Here is a 21,349-nt window from a genome sequence, read left to right as displayed (position 1 = left end):
ATTTTGTGGTCGAAAGGCTTTTGCAGCTCATGTCAGCAGAAGGTTATTTGCCATTTTATTTTCTTCCAGTGCATGAGATATTTGATTTTTTGAGCCTTTTCCTCATTTTAGGCAAAAGTTTAGAATCGTTGGACTTTGGAATTTTTACCTCCGCCACAGAAGGTGAAGGAAGTTATGTTTTCACTCCTCTCTGTCTGTCTGTCTGTCTGTCTGTTTGTGTGCAGGATATCTCAAAAAGTTGCAGACGGATACGGATGAAATTTTGTGGACAGGTTGGGTGTGTGACAAGGACGAACTGCTTAGATTTTGGTGAATATCCGGTTCCGACCACTAGAATTTTTAAGTGATTCTTAATCTTTGAGAGATAGGGCCAAAAACGATAGAGTACTGTATAGCATGATATTTCAAAAATGTATTGCGCCCGATATGTTCTCATTGATCAGGCATTACATGGCGGAGGTATGCGCTCTATGGAGTGCCCTTCTAGTTAATTACGTAACACACCAGAACACAAACACCACATAAAATATACTGCACAAAACCACACCCACACCACAAAAAACACAAGTCCTGGTGAGTGTCTGCAATCTCTGATTGCTCCTTTTCTTGTATTCTCTGAATTTTTTCACAATTTTAAGGTGAGCTCAGCAGCATAATCGAGCCCCAACAAAATGATAGCTACCCAGCCACCAAGCTGCCATACGCAAGAATAAGATAAGGTGAGTATGGACCCTCGAAACTTCAAACTGTTTTCATTGATGACTTCACTTTACATCGTAATATGAAAATACACACTAATGAAGTGCAAGTGATGTAACAAAATGACAATATGTAGACTTTTCAGGAGATCACATCCCCTATTTTGCTTTCACAAATGTTACAAGGTAAACATTTTATATTTACACTTTTGTAAGCGTGTGAGCTGTCAAGAGGAAATTGTTTTACTGTCTTTAGGTAACACCGACTATGAATCAGTATCGTGCGATGCACTGAAGGAAGCATTTTTATGTGGAGCAGAAAATCATTTCTTGCATAAATATCCTAAACATGAATCACAGGACATCCCGCTGCTCCACGGGTACAAGATGCATACATTTTAACTTGAGAGACAACATAGAAACAAGGTTTGCTGTGATTTGCGTGACAGCGGAGTGGGGTATATCGGATACATATCTTTATGAACGAACTATAACAATGCACATCATGTAACAATGCAATACGATGTTTAATGTTTTCATGAGTGATGTCTGTCAATCAATCAGACGTGCTGATGTACAGGCAGAAAAAATGCATTCAATAAGGCTGTAACTTCAAAAACACCATGGGCTGCAAATGAAAACGTTTGAATGACAAGAGAGACTGGAAAATGAATGTTTTGGAGAAGTTTAATACAGCATGCAAAAGCAATTGACAGGAACCGTTTTATATTAAATGCCTCGTGATATTTTTAAAGACACTTGATTGCTCTTCCATGAGCCTGCATATAAGATTTAAAAGAAAAACTCAATTAGTGTTTGTTTATTTGTTTATATATGCTTCAGTAGCTAAAAAAAAACGACTGAACCAAGATTAACCAAATTTTGCAGGTTGCCTAAGTAAACCCCAAGTATGGTTTTTGTTGGTGTAGCATATCTGGGGGAGGGGGGGTCAAGATTGGGGGAAGACCCCAATTTTCTCCATGATGTAAACATGTATCATATAGCGAGCACCAACCGGTGGTATCCCATATTGCAAATCATCTTCTTATATAAAGAAAGTTTAAACAAGATGATAATATCCACTACCGTGATGTTGATATCTGAGTGAGAATAATTCGAAATTTTGAAAATGTTTCATTCCACTCATTTTGAGCGGAGGTTCAAACCAAAGCATCCAACACTGAGCTTTGCAGTGAATTGGAACAGATTTTTGCTCACACCATACATATGCAGCGAGGATGGTTGATGAAGGTGATGGAAGCTGACTTCCAAGCACATGGAAGATGACCTCAGGCAAATCATTCAGTGAATAGAGCAGAATGTTTGTGAAGTACAGCATGTTGTCTTTTGATTAAATTATTCAGTGAAATGACAGGTACTTTTGCTAGTCTTGTATAAAAAAAGAAACAAACAATGTTTTGAGCAAAAAAAAAAAATGCTGAATATTTGCCACATTGTGTGTTCAAATAAGTTGTAACCAAAGCAGTGAATGCACAATTTACAATATTGTGAAGGTTATCCATAATGTTTGTTTGTGGGAGCTCAAAATTTGAAGTTCGCAATAAATCGATGAAGCATTAACAAGAAGAAGACGTCTTGCAGAGCACGGTAACTGCAAGATCTGTAAAACAAATTTGAACTCAGAAATAATTGGTGGTTGAATTCAGTGACGTGAAATATAAATCCACTTCCAATTTCAAGTCAATTGGATGAAAATTGAGGATTTTAGAAATACTGCCTTAGTTGTTGACCTTTTGCCTGTGTTGACCTTTTGACCTCAAAAACAATACGCTTCTTCCTCATGACAAACTCGACCATGTGGCGAGGTTTCGTGAAGATTGGTTTAAAATTGTGACCCGCAGGCGATGGAGAGACAGACAGGCAGACAAACAGACCGACAGAAAAACAAAATCCATCCATCCATTGGGACCATACTCTGTGCAGAGCGTTGTGCTGCCTGAGCAGTCTCTTTGGCTATTGAGTACAATCCTGGACAGGTCACCACTCTGACACAGGATACCAGCAAGCTGGCACTCATTTCGCCAACCTCAGAAGGATGATAGGCAGAGTCAACCCCACCTGGTATTAATTCAACAGCAAAGTGGGATTTGAACTCAGGATCCTAGGATGCAATGCCCACCACCCTAACTATTAAGCCAACACCAGGCATAATAACAAAGTCGACTGACCAATATACCTGAAAAAATTTCGATTTTGCAAGTAATAAATAGAGAAAGACCGACAATATATATTCGGTGTTAATATGCTAAAGCATATTTTGTGGACGTATCTCCTCCGAAACTGCCGGACGGATTGTCGCCACTTTCGGCATGCGGGTTCTCTGTGGTCTAATGTACAGCATCGGTTGTGTGAGATCACCCCAGACGGACAGGTTTTGGAATTTTTGGCGATTTTCTAATTTATACATTCGTTTGCATGGCGACGTGTGACGTCACCGCTGAGAGGCGTAGTGATATCATGACATCATCGATTATTCGCTGAAGTCATTACGTCTGTCGTCGACTGACCGTCACTGCTGAGAGGGGTAATGCCACTCCGAGAAAACAGCGTCTGCAATGTAAAACCCTCTTCTGCACATGCTGACAACCTCAGAAGGTGCATTTGACACAAAAAATGTAACAAGAAACATTGTATATAAAGAAATTCGATAAATCACATTGTGAACACTAAATATATTGACGTCATAACGAACCCCCACTTTAGAAATTTGCGCTGAGTGCAGATTTGGCTCGGAACTAATTAATGTGCAACTTTTTGCACTAACGAGCTGTGAATTCTTTCTAAGTGATTTTTAAAATCTAAATCTATGCAAAATTCCAGGTAGATACCAGAGGTGGGTCACGAAAATCAAAAACTAGACACATTTTGGATGCTTGGCCCCTGTCTCAAAGTATGTTTTAATACATGCATCCATCATTCCTATCTCCACCTCATTCAGTAAATTCCTATCTTCTATGATAATGGTGTGAGTCGTCACTTTTGTCCTATCTTCTACATGGCGTGTACGGCATTAAAATGAGCATTTACTCTTTTATGTGATTCAGCAGTAAGGAAATAGTGGCTTTTAATGCCTCTTCGCCATCAAGCATCACGTCGCTGAAGATGGGGAGCTGCTATTATTTTAGTACTTTTTCAAGTTTAAAAATCTTTCCATAACATTGCTGTTTAACAATAAGAAACATTGCTGTTGTATCAATGATGATCCCAAATCCTGCTCAAATCCTACCTTGCCATTCTTGCCTCCCCCCCCAACCCCACCCCATCTGTCCTAATCAGTTTGTACTTCTTTGTCAGCCTCCCCTCCACATGGAAGTCAGAAAATATCACTCCCATCCACAAGAAAGGTGCATAAACAGACCCTGCTCACAATAGGCCAGAGAGCTTGCAGGAATCCATCATTGCTTCTGATGTCAAGTCTTTCCTGTTTTCAAACAACCTGATCTACCATCTGTTTGGATTCCGTCCCAGTTACTCAACTCTGGACAGGCTTATGCTCCTCAGAAATGGTTAGAGGCACTCAATATCAATCATGAGGTGAGGGCCATCTCCCTGAAGATATCTCAGGCATTCAGCACAATCTGCCATCCTGCTTTGTTTTCCAAGCACTCTTCCTGTTGCATGTTGCACCCTCTCTTATCCACTCCCGGTGGAGGTTTTGGTGCCCAAAGGCTCTGTCTTGATCCCAATCTTGTTACTCATCGATGTAATCAACCTCTCAGATGCTTTGGTAAAAACTCTCGCTTCCTTTTTGAAGATGACTCCATATTGTGTCATATTGTCTGTATCACTTTCTCCTCTGCTAGGCAGAAAGCAGCTGCATCTCTCTCTGCTAAGACGATTTGTTAGGGATTTGTTAACTGGACATTATTTGATTCTGGTCTGGTAAATGGAACACGTCCTTCGATTCTGGAAAATCTCATCGTCTCACCTTATCATCAATCAAACTCATCTGTTTTGAGCTGGAAGAGGTTCATTCTGGAAGAGCGTCAGTTTCCTGAATCTCTCGGCCTCAATATCATCTGTGACCGTTTTACTGGCTGACCACCAAAGCCAGCTGCAGACTGGCCTTCCTCCATGCTTTATTAACTTCTTGGCCTCAATATGACATTCCTTGTCATCCCCAATTCTGACACATGATCTTCATCACCCTAACCCTAACCTCATTAACCTTTCCTCACCCAACTATTTTACTTGCTCGTTTCAGTGTTTCCTCCCCTGATCCCACTCCTCTTTTCCTGTTTGTTGATTCTCTTAATGTTTGTTCCACTGTCAGTTTTACCTCGCTCTTCCATGAGACTCGCTCCGGTAGAGAAAATAAATCGAAGATGTGTTGAGTTCTCCACTTGAACTCACCCTTGAACTCACTATAAACAGGCAGAAATGCTTTAATTAATGTGCAGTCAGCAACCTCATTCAAAGTGACTTATCAGCATGTAAAACATTATTAGGAAATAGAACATTACTTGGGTTAACACAAAACAGGAGTTAAATCCAAGGAACTTCTTCTGAAGTTACTCCAAAACCATTGCGTACAAAACGCTCAACATGCTAACAAATGTTCTCAACATGGCCACATCATAAGATGTTTCTTTCTTTACCTGTTCCTTATGTGCCTCTTTCTGCATCAACAGAAGTGACATTGATAAACAGTGAACATAGTGCAATGACATGTAGCCAAGTGCTGAGTTTTACACTCAGGTTTACCATATATATATATATATATATATATATATATATATATATATATATATATATATATATATATATATATATATATATATATATATATATATATATATATATATACTCTGCTAGTTATTATCCAGATGGCATCACTCGAAGAAAACTACATTATTTGGGCCATTTTTTCATTTTTAAAAGAATGGATGGGATAAGGAGAGAGATAATGTGAGAAGGAGGAGTAGGGAGGAGAAGAAAACCTTCGTTTGCATCTGATTTCTGATGTAAAAACTTCGTTATATCATGTGAGCCAGTCAATGATATCTGTCGTGTTTTAACCATTCTTTGTATCCAATTTCCTGTCATTCATGACTTTTTCATGTTTCACAAATCCCACACATGAAGTAAAAACACTTTTGAGTGTAAAGTCTTTCCTGCAGACAAACCGATATGTTATTTTAAATTAATTAGTTGCCTAATTGTAGGCTTATTGCAAAATTGATGCTGTGTCTCTTCCATCAGAAGACCCAATCAGGTCTGGAAGCTGCTGTGTTCATCAACAATTGTATTGTTTTGATGAGTTAGTTTGAGCTGATAAAATAGAATGTATTCATGATCAGTTGTCAGATGTTTCAAAATCCCATGTGATATAATTTCCTTTCCAAAAACTATTTAAATAATTATTCCTTGAATTTGTCTTTCGTTCTCTTTGAAAAAGCAACATTTTCAATGCTCTATAAATGATAAATATCTCACAGATTCTGCCCCGAGAAAATACTCACACACGTGCGTAGAATATAATACATCAGACATTTATAGAAAGTGAATAGACTTTGGTTTTACACTAATCCTCCAGTTTTTGGCCGATCTTGATCAAAGTTGGCAGCCAGGGTCTAAGGCCCCAGTCGGATGTCCTGAAGGGGTTGGCATAAAGAACAAAACAGGCTTAGCAGCCTATTAGGGAAGTCTTTTTGATAATAGCTATGCAATACATTAATACAAGTGTCTCTGGTCCGTACATCCTCCTACTTCATCGTTATCTCCAGTCGTCATCGGGGCACATTTGCTCATATACGAGTATGGCACCATGTAAATATAAGGAATATATAATGGAATCTGATATTATTAGTGACCATTATTTTGGGTAAGGCTTTCGGAAGCATTAAATAGAGTCAACGGTTAAAATGGTTGAAGCAGGTGAGAGTAGATTTTGGATTTTGGCAGGTCCTGACAATGGGACATCATTGGGGGAAGGGATGGGGGGGGTGCACAGTAAGAAATGAATCGACTGAGGAGTTGTTACTTTTTTGCTATAGGCAAGAGAGAAAAAAAAAGACAAGTGTGACATGCTGCTTCGACTGCCTTGCACCAAATCCCCAGGAGAGCTATAAACATGTGATGCAGGCTGTTCGCTGAAAATCCACTGAAGATCTCGTGATTGTAAACCTAAAATATAGGTAAACAAAAAAGTAAAGCAACAAGACATGATACTTCCATTGTGTGTGAAACTAAATAAATTCTTTAGATATTAAACAATTCGGTAAATTTATGCGACTCGAAGATTTCATGTACAAGTGACATCACCAAAGCGAGTTATTTTTCTTCGGAAATGTTCTTGCACAAGATTTGAAAGAGTATTCCTCTGCAGATTTCTTCCTGTTCTGCTCCGACTGAAGGACGGCTGGATTAAAATCATGGTGAGACTCCATTAAGGCCAGCAGCACGACTTTAGCAAGCTACATCAGACACAGCAGGAATGTGAAGCAGCAGACCCATGCAGTACATTTAAATAAGCGAAAAAGTGCTGGAACCTGCATTTATTTATTTTATTTTTAAAACGTCATGTTTGTACTTGTAAAGAGACACACTCCATCTTTTAAAAAGTTTTTTTTAATTATTATTAGTCTCCAAAGACAATTTTGGCCTAAAACTCCCTGATCCTTTGATTTGTAGATTTGATTCCAAAGGAAGGTCGAATTTGGGGTTGTTTTATTTTTTTGTTTAACAGTTTCTGGATATTCAGTTGCATATCAAATAGAAGATGGGTCTTCATGAGCACAGATGTGGACTTATAACCATTTATACCAACGGGTTTCTTCAGGAATGTCCAACCAGTTCTTGGACTGTAATCGCAGTGAAAAAATATGGAATTTCTTCAAATCGATCTGTAATATTTTATCAACGAGAGAGTTCGTAGAACACTTTACCCCGTGCTCTCGAGAATAAACCACGTGGGTGGGGTCTCCAGCCGGAAAATTTGATTGGTCGTGAAGACATAAGATGCTGTAATTTTTTGTCCAAGTCCTGCTAAACGGAAGGGTTTTGAAAGTGCCAAAAAGGCGATTTGTGTTCTCCAGTGTTCAAGTATATCATAACATTTAAATTAAGTAAAGATTCTAAAGGTTGCAGAAACTTTTTTTGGAAGTTTGTTGCCGTTGATGCATCGTCTTTTACACCACTTTATTTAATACGTCACATGAGTTATTCGTGCTTGTTGTTTGTGTCCTTTATGACATCCTTAGAAACATTAAGTTTCCTGTTTGGAATGATTTTCAATTTCGTTTGACTGTCAGGCAGACAGAGTAAAATATATATATATATATATATATATATATATATATATATATATATATATATATATATATATATATATATATATATATATATATATATCACTCCTCTCTGTGGATGTGCAGTCGAGACAAATTCAGAGGCAAAGTACTGCTAAACGACAAGTTTGCTTTCCGATTCACACTTTGCTGCCTCAATCCAACTCCACATGAAGTTTGGATGGGAGAATGTTAAGGCCAGATTGTTTGAAATTCCGATTTAAACACTTGCCTAAAGTCTTCAATTCCAAGTTTAAATCCCATCATTTATACACTTCTGCTTTGAATATTGTCTCACAATGTCCCTGTCATTCAGGTAAAAATAGACTGAATTTAATTGCACTTTACTGTACATGCCACATATGTTGGGCTCTCATCCAGCATTCTTTAATATTGTGGGAAGTAATACATTATGGTTGGAGAAACAAAAAAAAGAACAATTGGTGTGATTGGTGTACAAATCTGTGGTGTGCCGAACCTTTGGTTGACTTCACTGAACAAAGAAGCAAAGGCTTGTCAGCAAAAAATTTGGGCCACTGGCAGAGGAGAACTCGCACCTGCATGCTAACCTTTCGTCGAGCTACCTGTCACAGCCCATAAACTCCAATGCCACATGTTGTGGTCAGAGTATAGAATGGAAATGGAATCTGACCTGTCACAGCGTCAAATGTGGAGTTGGTCAGAATGGGCAGCCGGCTGGAAAGTCTGCACGTGAGACATAGACAGACATTTATTTACTGAATATGCAGGTTTTTCATTTACCCACATAATCTTGCCTCCTATTGCACACCGCTCCTTCCCAATTCCATATCTCTGTGATGCATGACGTCATCGCCGGGCACCGAAGGAAGGGAGTACTCAGTTTTTAACTCTGCTTTTTTCTTGTTATCTTGCCAAAACGAAGTTTTTGCAAGATATGTTAGTCAGCTTGTATGTTGTTTTTTTGTTTTGTTTTGTTTTTGTTTTTGTTTTGTTTGTCTGTAATCAAGTATAAAAAATTCTGCAGAGCACAGTTATCATTGGAAATTTTTGTAACTTCGCATATCAGAGGCCTATAGAGGTCCCTTTCAGCGCATAAAATTTTGAAGGTCAAGGTCAAAGGTCAAGGTCACTTTGTCGCAAATCAGGGGAGTCGACGAAACCCTTGTTTTTTGAGTAATTTTGATCGGATCGTCTTCAAACTTCATGGGAATATAGTTCATGGTCTGGCGCTCAGCTGATTAATTTTTGGTGGCGATTGGCCTTGACCTTCATGGTTAGCACCTGAGGTCAAACATATTTGACCCCAAGGTCAAATTTTCAACTTTTAGGAACCATATCATGTAGTACCTCAAATTGAACACCTCAATTAGTGCTTTCTGGATATGTCAAGCTTGAGACATTTTGACGTCATTTGGTGACGTTATGAGGCAAACGCATATTTTTCATGGTTACTCTGTAGAACGATTCTCATCGGAATCTCTCGTCGGCAGATATTCCTCAAGGAGTCGCTCCTGGTGGATAGCAGCTCTGTTCACCTCAGTGTGACCTTAAAGAAGTCACACGTGGTCACCTTTTGGAAAGATACGGGTCACCCTGCAGGTGACAATGGTTTTATTTGTTTGTTTGTTTGTGTGTTTGTCCGGGCGATATCTCAGCCATCCTTTGAGCTAGGAAGCTGAAAATTGGGGACAAAAGTGAAGATGTGCTTTTGGCAAAAAAAAAATGATTAATTACCTGATTAATTAATTATTATCGATTTATTAATTACTTATTTATTTTATTTCCCATTTGGATATACCTTGGGTACCTTTCATGCTCAGAAGCTTATATTTGGACACAACAGTGAACAAGTGATTTGGTTATAAAGGGTATTTTTGATTGATTCACCAATTAATCGTTTAATTATTTAATTTTTCGATTAATTCATTTTCAAAAAGTTACAGATTCGGATGAAACAGTGGTGATTTCGGTATGCTATTATCCAATATTTTAAGAAATTAATTATTTTACGATTATTATTTATTTATTTTAATTCTGCAATTAATCAATTAATCAGTCTATTGTTTTCTCCATGTGCTGACCCACATCTGTGCTCGTAAAAAGTCCACATCTGTGCTCATGAAGACCCAATTCCGTCCCCATGTGCTGCACGGTGGCATCGCCGGGTGCCGACGGAGCCCTGGCGATTTTGCGCACTGGAGGATTTGTTATTTATTTATTTTGCATGGGGGTGGTGTACTTTGAATTCACCTCTACTTCTTTAACTCCTTTTCACATCTTTCTGTGTCATTAGACTACTTGTCAAATGTCATAATTTATATTTCTCTTCATTCCTTGGAATGAGGAATGGTTAAGGCATGAATGGTTGATGTAGGAATGGTTAATGTAGAAATGGTTAATGTAGGAATGGTTGATATATGAATGGCTAATGTCGGAATGGTTAGAATATGAATGATTAATGTATGAATGATTAATGTATGAATGGGTAATGTAGGAATGGTTACTGTTGGAATGGTTGATATTTGAATGGCTAATGTAGGAATGATTATGATGTGAATGATTAATGTATGAAAGGTTAATGCAGGAATGGTTAATGAAGGAATGGTTAATGTAGAAATGGTTGATGGATGAATTGCTGATATATGAATGGTTAATGTATGAATGGCTAATGTTTGAATGGTTAATGTAGGAATGGTTACTGTTTGAATGGCTAGTATATGAATGGTTAATGTTTGAATGGCTAATGTATGAATGGTTAATATATGAATGGCTAATGTATGAATGGTTAATGTTTGAATGGCTAGTATATGAATGGTTAATGTTTGAATGGCTAATGTATGAATGGTTAATATATGAATGGTTAATGTATGAATGGCTAATGTTTGAATGGTTAATGTAGGAATGGTTACTGTTTGAATGGCTAGTATATGAATGGTTAATGTTTGAATGGCTAATGTATGAATGGTTAATATATGAATGGTTAATGTATGAATGGCTAATGTTTGAATGGTTAATGTAGGAATGGTTACTGTTTGAATGGCTAGTATATGAATGGTTAATGTTTGAATGGCTAATGTATGAATGGTTAATATATGAATGGCTAATGTATGAGTGGCTAATGTATGAATGGTTAATATATGAATGGTTACTGTTTGAATGGCTAGTATATGCATGGTTAATATATGAATGGTTAATGTATGAATGGTTAATGTATGAATAAATAATGTTGGAATGGTTAATGTATGAATAGTTAATTTAGAAATGGTTGATGTATGAATTGCTGATATATGAATGGTTAATGTATGAATGGCTAATGTTTGAATGGTTAATGTAGGAATGGTTACTGTTTGAATGGCTAGTATATGAATGGTTAATGTATGAATGGTTAATGTTTGAATGGCTAATGTATGAATGGTTAATATATGAATGGCTAATGTATGAGTGGCTAATGTATGAATGGTTAATGTATGAATGGTTACTGTATGAATGGTTAATGTATGAATGGTTAATTTAGAAATGGTTGATGTATGAATTGTTGATATATGAATGGTTAATGTATAAATGGCTAATGTTTGAATGGTTCATGTAGGAATGGTTACTGTTTGAATGGCTAGTATATGAATGGTTAATATATGAATGGTTAATGTATGATTGGTTAATGTCGGAATGGCTCATGGATGAATGGTTAATGTAGAAATGGTTAATGCGGGAATTGGTCATGAATGAATGGTTAATGTAGACATGGTAAATATATGAATGGCTGATAAATGAATGGCTAAAGTATAAATGGTTAATCCATAAATGGTTGATGGAGGAATGGTTATTATATGAATGGTGAACATATGAAGGGCTGATATATGACTGGTTAATGTATAAATTGCTAATTTAGGAATGGTTAATATAGGAATGGTTAATGATGGAATGGTTAATGTAGGAATGGTTAATGCATGAATGGTTAATGTAGTAATGGCTAATGGATGAATGGTTAATTTAGTAATGGCTCATGTGTGAATGGTTAATGTAGGAATAGTTAATGTATGAATAGCTGATCAATTGGCATTTTCAACCATAAATGATATAATGATACCACTTCTCTTGAAGCTGATGTACAGTGCACTTTGCTACAATGGGCTGAAGTTGTTTCAACAATATTCATTTCCTTTTTAAAAATTCAAGTTTCTCAGCATGCTGCTGGAAAATTTTAAGCTATTTGAAGCATCTGCAGATCATAGGTGAGAGTGTGATGGTTTCATGTGCTCTTCCCTACTTACGTGCTTTGTTCTCCATCTCTGCAAGGTATTTTTTTTTTTTTACGATACCCTGCTGTTCATTTTGACTGTATATAAGTTATCAAAACATTTTGTGTTGGATAAGAACACTGTAATCTCAGTGTCATATCCGCGCATGGTTTGTGCTGCAATGAGTTTGGTTTTGAACCATTTGCAAATCTTTCACTTTCTCAAAAATATCCATTAAAGTATGACGTCAGCTTACTTTCCCTTTGGAATATGTACATGTTCATAGTGCAATGCATTCACTGTTCTTTTACGAGTTTTTATCAGTGTACGTTAATAGTAGAAGGCTACACCAGCTTTTATTACGTGTGCACAAGTGATGACCTTTGATCACTGACTAGTGTTTTTTCTCGACCCATCCACACATACAACTTCCCATAACATCAACCAATCAATTTTGATAACAACATTTCACATTGAATTTCGATTCGAGTTCAGGCTCAGGAAGGAAAATATACATTAATTATTTGCAACAATATTGGCATAAAATGAAGAAACTCACTTAAAACTCAGCGTTCAAGTTTGTACTTTCTGCATTTTGAGGCAAACTATAATTTTTATTACATTCTCATAAATTATGTTGTTTAGTAGCTGTCTTAGTTTGTTCTCTTCTCCTCTTAATTCAAACAATCCCTCATGTTATTGTTTTTTTGTGTCCATAATTGAGGCTCATGGAAGAGCTTGAACAGAATTATACAAGTAAATACAAGGAAATGGAACACAAGTGGAGGCCATTCAGCCCATCATGCCTGCGCGAACACCACACGAATTTATCGACACAAGATCCAAGCAAGAAAATGCAAAAAAATTATTATTATTATTATTATTATTATTATTATTATTATTATTATTATTATTATAATTATTATTACCTTCGCATTCTGCGAAAGGTTATGTTTTGGTCGCTGTGTATTTATTTATTTGTGAATATGTGTGTTTGTTTGTAATTCGTATAACTCAGAAAGTATTAAACCGAATTGCATGAAATTTGGTGGGATGATTCGTGAGAATCCACGGACGATTTGATTAGATTTTGGGAGCGATCGGGTCAAAGGTCAAGGTCAAGGTCATGAAAAGGTCTAAAACACTCTTTTGAGCATAACTTCCTTCATATACAGCTATCGACATGCAACCACCGCCATATTGTTCCATGACGAGATACCTTTCGGATAGGTAGTGTCAGATTTGACGTAACGTCATCGGAAGTGCGTCTAAATGACGTCACAAGATGACGTAAATTTTAAATTTTCGATCTCATCAGTTTTGATCATACCGTTTTGTAGGACTTACCTTAAGGACATCACACACCAAATTTGACTTCGATCGGACTGACCGTTATGACGTCATTGACGTTTGAACATGACGTTTTTCAATTGTGGCTAAAATGTCCTGATATTTTACATTCAAATAACTATATAATTTATAAAGCAAAGTCTCCCAAATCCAGGCGTTGGGATCAGTACCAAAATATCTGTTTATTGATGTACAGGTTTTGCCAATTAACTCTGTAGTCAAGGTCAAGGTCACACTCAAGGTCAAAATATACTTGTAGGCAAAGCTTCAGATCTAATAGAGCTATTGACATGAAACCAACGTTAAAACGTTCAGTGAACTACGAGCTTTCAGAATGGTAGTCCCCGATTGGACGTGACGTCCCCGGAGGTACGTCAAAATGACGTCAAAAATGACGTCATTTTTCAACTTTTTAATTTTTCAGTGTTTATCATTCCATTTTGTTGGACTGCCTTCAAGGAGGTTACACACCAAATTTGACATCAATCGGACTGACGGTTGTGACGTCATGGACGTTTTAAAATAACGTTTTTCAAATGTGCCTGGAAAAAAGTTACGCGGCGAAGGTATGCGCTTTACCGAGTTCCCGTTCTAGTTTTTTTTAAGTTTTTGTAGCTTTTGTATTTTTTGTTTCATTTTCTTCTTCCTCTCAGGGCAGGGGGCATGGGCTTGGTTAAAAACACACAACATAAACCACACACCACCCCTTGACAAGACCCCCACCAACAGCACTCTGTACACATGCACACAATCACCCATCATTGCTTAAACTACCGAAAAGTACTGTCAACATCCCTATACCTCTCTATCTCTGTAACTTGCAGGTACCAATCTAATTCCAATTTAAACTTTTCTTCTTTTTCTGCTGCCACTACCTTTCCAAGGAGGCCATTCCATGCATTAACTACTCTCTGAGTAAAAGTCCCCTGCCTTGCTACCGTTTTAACTTTTCATTATCTGAAACAAATGGAAGAGAACAAAATGGAAAGGGGAATAACATCACTGTAGGTGAGCAGTGAGCCTGGATTTTTGGAGCTTAACAAGTAAACGGTTACTGGCAGACTGTGTGCACCCTGTCGATGCTTGTGAGGGACACAGTTAAGAGAGGGCAGAGGGTGAAAGACCAAAAAAGGTGGTGGTAGAATACAGAGAGGCCACCAACCTGTCTGTGTTGTGAAAATAATAGGCCTAGACCTTCAGCTTCATCACAGGAGATCCCAATGATTTTGAGGGTCTTACTATGCATGGCATCAAGAAGGGCAAGGTGTGTGACAGGTTCTCAGCCCAAAAGGGAGAGCGGTACTCCATCTAGCTGTGAATAAAGGCCTGAAGGTAGGTTGTCAAAAGTTCAGACTGGACAAGGAAAGACCTTGCACAATGAAGGATGCTCAGTCGGCGGCTGGCTTTGGAGGCCAACTTTGAAACACGGTCTGCCCAAGAAAGATCGTGGCTAATGGCGATGCCCAAATGTTTGAGTAACGAAACCTTTTCAAGTGTTTTTTGTAGGAAGTAGATGGGATGGTTTGCCAGAAGTTCCTTTTGGAGAGAGATGGTGAGTGTGTGGGATTTTCAGGGTTGAAAGACATATTCCAAGTGCTGGACCAATTCCTGATTCCATCAATGTTAGTAGAGAGGGAAGAGGCTGCTGCCTGACTGTCGGAAGGATAAAAAAAAATATGCCAGATGCTGAAATCATCAGCAAAGAGATAGGCATTTATCAGTTATTGTGCCAAAATTCAACACTGAAAATGCCAGGCAGCCATCACAAGGGGTGAATGAGAGGTTTCAAGACTCACGATGAAGTTTGTTATTGTAGGACCATCACATAATCCCCTCAGATGATGATAAACTTGGACCAGCGGTATTGTGGTCCAATAATCTCCACTCAGCAGAAGGTTAAATCCCAGTGTCCCCAAAACTCCCAAATGGTCTTCATGGGGTCGACGGTCCAAAGAGTCATTTCCCAGAGATTTGTTGTTGTTGTTGTCAAAACAGATGTGCCAAATTGGGTGACTGTTGTGGATGTAGCTGCAGTTCAAACTACAGCAATTTCTTCAAGTGCATTGGATGAATTATGAGCTGGTTCATTTTCAGGGTTGAACAGAATTCTTCTTCATTACATTCCATGTCATTTTTGATTGATGGCATCATGTAATTTGTGTCATAAGGCAGCATAATAGACCGAAGAGTCTCGAGAGAAAGTTGTCTGGATCGATTGGCTTCGTCATGCTGCAGGAGTTGCTGAGAAATGCCACACATAAACATGTGTCTGATCGCCATTGAGAACATACAGGAGCCATCTTGCTGAAGTCTTCCATCATAAGTGTTTGGGTCACAATGTCATGAACTGTTTCACATATTCTCATCGCATGTATGGACCACATGTACAGTAACTGCTCGGATGACCATATACAATCGACATATGGCATGATTCCATGATTAGCGAATGGTGTATTGGATTGAGTAGTGAGACATATTCCAAGTGTCTCATATTCCATATTCCAAGAATATGTCTCAATCACCGTGGGGTGAGGACATGTACATCACCCAATTTTCCATCCCGAGCCAATGGTCCTCCTTTCCCACAAATTCTCCCATTAATAGCAGGCAAGATGGCACCCTCACACTGATTTAACAGTTTAATAAGGGAGTTGTGACAATGAATTGGTGGAAATTATCAAGTGCACACTTCCGCTAAATCATTGACTAAGGAAGAGACAGTGCATATATTGTGATGGGCCCCAACAAAAGATGAACATAAGATACACTGAACTAGAAAGGCACTCGGTAGAGTGCATGCCTCTGCCCTGTAATGCTTGATCCACAAGAACATATAGGGCTCAATACATTTTTGAAATATCATGCTATATATCTTTTTTAGACCGATCTCTCAAAAGTGAAGAATCACTTTGAAAATTAAATAATTCTCGTATCCAGATCCAGATCCATATCTTCACCAAAATTGAATCCATTCTTCCTTGTCAAACAACCAATATATCCACCAAGTTTCATCCGAATCCGTGTACAACTTCTTGAGATATCATGCTGCATATCATTTTTGGCCCAATCTCTCAATGGTGAAGAATCACTAAAAAAATTCAAGTAGTCGGATCCGGATCTTCACCAAAATCTAATCATTTCGTCCTTGTCACACATCCATCCTGTCCACAAAATTTCATTTGGATCTGTCCCCAACTTTTTGAGATATCCTGCACACAAACAAACAGACAAACAGACAGAAAAGGGTGAAAACATAACCTCCTTCACCTTCGGTGGCGGAGGTAAAAATGATAATTATTCGTGAAAAAGAAATATGTCCCCAATATCGCTGAATATCTTTATGCACAGAGTTCCATTTGGAACACCGGGAAGCAAAATAGGAAATAAATGACAATCAAGGACAAAGTATATGGAGATAATTAAGGGATTGCTGATCTCTGGGGTTAAGATAGAGCTGAGGACCATGCCATCAACAATCTGGTGCTTCCATCATCGGTAGAACGAGCTGTGTTGTGAAACGATACTTTCTGCAGGAACAGACCGCTCAGTGCTCTGATGGTGCAGTTGCCCCTTGTCCTCCTATTTCTCAAACTCCACTACACGCTCTCTGTGCATCTCACAAAATATTGCAGATTGCTGTACAATAATGCAACACCCCATCATCCTCAACACACGCAACACAACACATAAAATGCAAGATCATGATAACACCCATAACTATAACAGTTTAGTGGAGATAATTACAGCTAAAATGGACAAAAAACTTTTCCCACTTTCCTCCAGAATGTGAGCCAAACTGGATTGCAAACAGAAAAAGGAACTGCACCTTCCTGTTTGTTTCAAAATTGGGACAATAGAACCAAGCAATCATTACCTTTTAACCAAGTCACATCAACCTTATGCACATATTTCTGATTCTGATGCACGATATTTTGTCACATAGTGTCGGTGCTGCTGAAGCAGTTTCTTGGCAATGGTTATACGAGGTGGTTTGCCATTTCCTTCCCAGCAGTCATTTAGTCAGGAATTGGGAATTTGGCCATGGTGCTGGCAACAGCTCGCTGACTCTTCACAAATTACACTGGGGATCTTTAACATCCACCAACTAATGCCGGCAGATGGGACACCTAGTTTAACCTCCATCGGAGGGATGGTACACACATTGATGAATCAGCCTCCCTCTGAAACACTGGGATGAGAGTTTATAGCTTGGCCGAGATTCAAACCCAAGTTAGACAGCCTTGGGGTGAGGGTGCATACCTCCAGGCCACCCTGCCATCTAAAACATACACTTCTGTAACATTATTATCCTGTGCATATACATATATAATAAAACCTCATTCTCACCACAATTGACTGACTCACTGACTGATATTAATGTTCGGTACCTTCAGGGTGATGGAGAAAGCTGAAATTTTGCTTGTCAATGGACATCAAAGCTGCTATACCGAGAAAAATCGCAGAACTATCGGAAAGTATCTGAAAATGAAAATATAAATAAATAATTGAAAAAAATGTGAATGAAAATAAATGCAGATGAGCAACCCGAGGCAATGGGGAAGGGCGGTAATTTTCTGCGCTGATGGACATCGAAGCCAGTACACCAGGAAAAAAATCACAGAATCTTCGGAAAGCGTCCGTAAATGAAAATATAAAAAAATGAAAACAAAAACTGAAAATAAATAAATAAATAAAACAAATGCAGGTGAGCGACCTCAGAGAATGGGGAAGCATGGTTCGTTATTGCTTCCAAGGTGTAAGCATACCCTGGGAGTGTGTATATATATATATATATATATATATATATATATATATATATATATATATATATATATATATATATATATATATATATATATATATATATATATATATATGTACATATCTTCTTCTTGTTCTTCTTCTTCTTCTTCTTCTTCTTCTTCTTCTTCTTCTTCTTCTTTTGGCTGCTCCTGTTAGGGGTCGCCACAGCGGATCAACCGTCTCCATTTCGCTCTATCCTCCACACCTTCCATTGACACTCCAACCACCCGCATGTCCTCCCTCACCGTATCCATGAACCTCTTCTTTGGCCTTCCTCATCTCCTCCTGCCTGGCGGCTCCATCCTCAGCATCCTTCTCCCGATATACTCCACTTCCCTCCTGTGCACATGTCCAAACCATCTCAATCTCGCCTCTCTCACTTTGTCTCCAAACCGTCCTACCTGCGCTGTCCCTCTAACATACTCATTCCTTATCCTGTCCATCCTCATCACTCCCAACGTGAATCGAAGCATATTTAACTCTGCCACCTCCACCTCTTCCGGTCTTTTTGTTAGTGCCACCGCCTCCAAACCATACAACATAGCTGGTCTCACTACCGTCTTATATACTTTCCCCTTCACTCTTGCAGCTACCCTTCTGTCACAAATCACTCCTGCAACTCTTCTCCACCCACTCCATCCTGCCTGCACTCTCTTTTTCACTTCTCTCCCACACTCTCCGTTACTTTGGACAGTTGATCCCAAGTATTTAAGCCAATCCACCTTCCCCACCTCAACTCCTTGCAACCGCACCATACCACCACCCTCCCTCTCATTTACGCACATGTACTCCGTCTTACTCCAACTGACTAACATTCCCCTTCTCTCCAATGCGTACCTCCACCTCTCGAGGCTCGCCTCAGCCTGCCCCCTACTCTCCCTACAGATCATGATGTCATCCGCGAACATCATAGTCCATGGAGACTCCTGTCTCATCTCGTCCGTCAACCTGTCCATCACCATTGCAAACAGGAAAGGGCTCAGAGTCGATCCTTGGTGCAATCCCACTTTTACCTTAAACCGGTCCGTCATTCCAACCGCACACCTCACCGCTGTCACACTGTCCTCATACATATCGTGCACAATCCTCACATACTTCTCCACCAGTCCCGACTTCCTCATACAATGCCACAACTCCTCTCTTGGCACCCTATCTAATCATAAGCTTTCTCTAAATCCACAAACACACAATGTAACTCCTTCTGGCCTTCCCTATACTTCTCCATCAACATTCTCAAAGCAAACATCGCATCAGTGGTGCTCTTTCCTGGCATAAACCCATATTGCTGCTCACAGATCGTCACCTCTCCTCTCAACCTTTTTTCCACTACTCTTTCCCACAACTTCATGGTGTGGCTTAACAACTTTATCCCTCTGTAATTTCCACAGCTCTGCACATCACCCTTGTTTTGAAAATCGGAACCAGTACACTTCATCTCCACTCCTCCGGCATCCTCTCACTTTCCAAGACTTTATTAAACAATCTGGTTAACAACCCCACTGCCATCTCTCCGAAGCACTTCCATGCCTCCACTGGTATACCATCTGGGCCAACCGCCTTTCCACTCTTTATCCTCTTCATAGCAGTCCTCACTTCATCCTGACTAATCCACCCCACTTCCTGATTCACTATCTCCACCTCTTCTAACTCTCTCTCTCTCTCTCTCTCTCTCTCTCTCTCTCTCTCTCTCTCTCTCTCTCTCTCTCTCTCTCTCTCTCTCTCTCTCTCTCTCTCTCTCTCTCTCTCTCTCTCGCTCTCTCGCTCTCTCGCTCTCTTTCGCTCTCTTTCTCTCTCTTTCTCTCTCTTTCTCTCTCTTTCTCTCTCTTTCTCTCTCTTTCTCTCTCTTTCTCTCTCTTTCTCTCTCTTTCTCTCTCTTTCTCTCTCTTTCTCTCTCTTTCTCTCTCTTTCTCTCTCTTTCTCTCTCTTTCTCTCTCTTTCGCTCTCTCTCTCTTTCGCTCTCTCTCTCTTTCGCTCTCTCTCTCTTTCGCTCTCTCTCTCTTTCGCTCTCTCTCTCTCTTTCGCTCTCTCTCTCTCTTTCGCTCTCTCTCTCTTTCGCTCTCTCTCTCTTTCGCTCTCTCTCTCTTTCGCTCTCTCTCTCTTTCGCTCTCTCTCTCTTTCTTTCTCTCTCTCTCTCTCTCATTTTCATCATTCATCAGCTCCTCAAAGTACTCCATCCACCTTCTCAACACACACTCCTCACTCGTCAGCACATTCCCATTTGCGTCCTTTATCACCCTAACCTGCAGCACATCCTTCCCAGCTCGGTCCCTCTGTCTTGCCAATCGGTATAATTCCTTTTCCTCTTCTTTTGTATCCAACTTCTCATACAGCTCGTCATATGCCTTTTTCTTGGCCTTTGCCACCTCTCTCTTTGCCTTTCGCCTCCACTCCTTGTACTCCTGCCTACTTTCTTCATCTCTCTGACTATCCCACTTCTTTTTCGCCAACCCCTTCTTCCTTATACTTTCCTGTACGTCCTCGTTCCACCAGCAAGTCCGCTTATCTTCCTTCCTCTATCCAGATGTCACACCAACTACCTTCCTAACTATCTCCCTCACCACTTCTGCTGTAGTTGCCCAATCATCCCACCCATCTTTACCACCATCCAACACCTGTCTTGCCTCCTCCCCAAATTCCATGCAACAGTCTTCCTCGTTCAGCTTCCACCATCTGGTCCTTGGTTCAGCCCTCACTCTCTTCCTCAACCTCACCTCTAAAGTCATCCTACAGACCACCAATCAATGCTGTCGAGCTACACTCTCCCGAGCCACCACCATACAGTCACTAATCTCTTTCAGGTTGCATCTCCTGCTTAAGATGTAATCCACCTGTGTGCACTTTCCTCCACTCTTGTATGTCACCCTGTGTTACTCCTTCTTGAAATACGTATTTACCACCACCATTTCCATTCTTTTTGCAAACTTTACCACCATTTGAGCTTCCACATTTCTCTTGTTGAGACCGTACC

General features: G+C 39.4%; 1 long non-coding RNA gene across 1 annotated transcript in view; it reads right to left on the bottom strand.

Moving 5' to 3' along the window:
- Positions 1 to 5,515: 5,515 nt before the first annotated feature.
- LOC147027166 (uncharacterized) overlaps positions 5,516 to 21,349 on the bottom strand; it is a 20,325-nt gene continuing 4,491 nt past the window's right edge. Inside the window, exons 3-4 of the long non-coding RNA XR_015057962.1 lie at positions 17,967 to 18,057; positions 5,516 to 6,313 (exon numbers count right to left, since the gene is read on the bottom strand). This is a non-coding gene — a long non-coding RNA (uncharacterized LOC147027166). The remainder of the gene's footprint in view (positions 6,314 to 17,966; positions 18,058 to 21,349) is intronic.

Source organism: Eptatretus burgeri, chromosome 5 (genome assembly GCF_056783735.1).
Source record: "Eptatretus burgeri isolate ZD-2024b chromosome 5, Ebu_testis_v1, whole genome shotgun sequence".
Lineage (NCBI taxonomy): Eukaryota > Metazoa > Chordata > Myxini > Myxiniformes > Myxinidae > Eptatretus > Eptatretus burgeri.
This window is presented reverse-complemented; position numbering and strand designations above follow the sequence as displayed.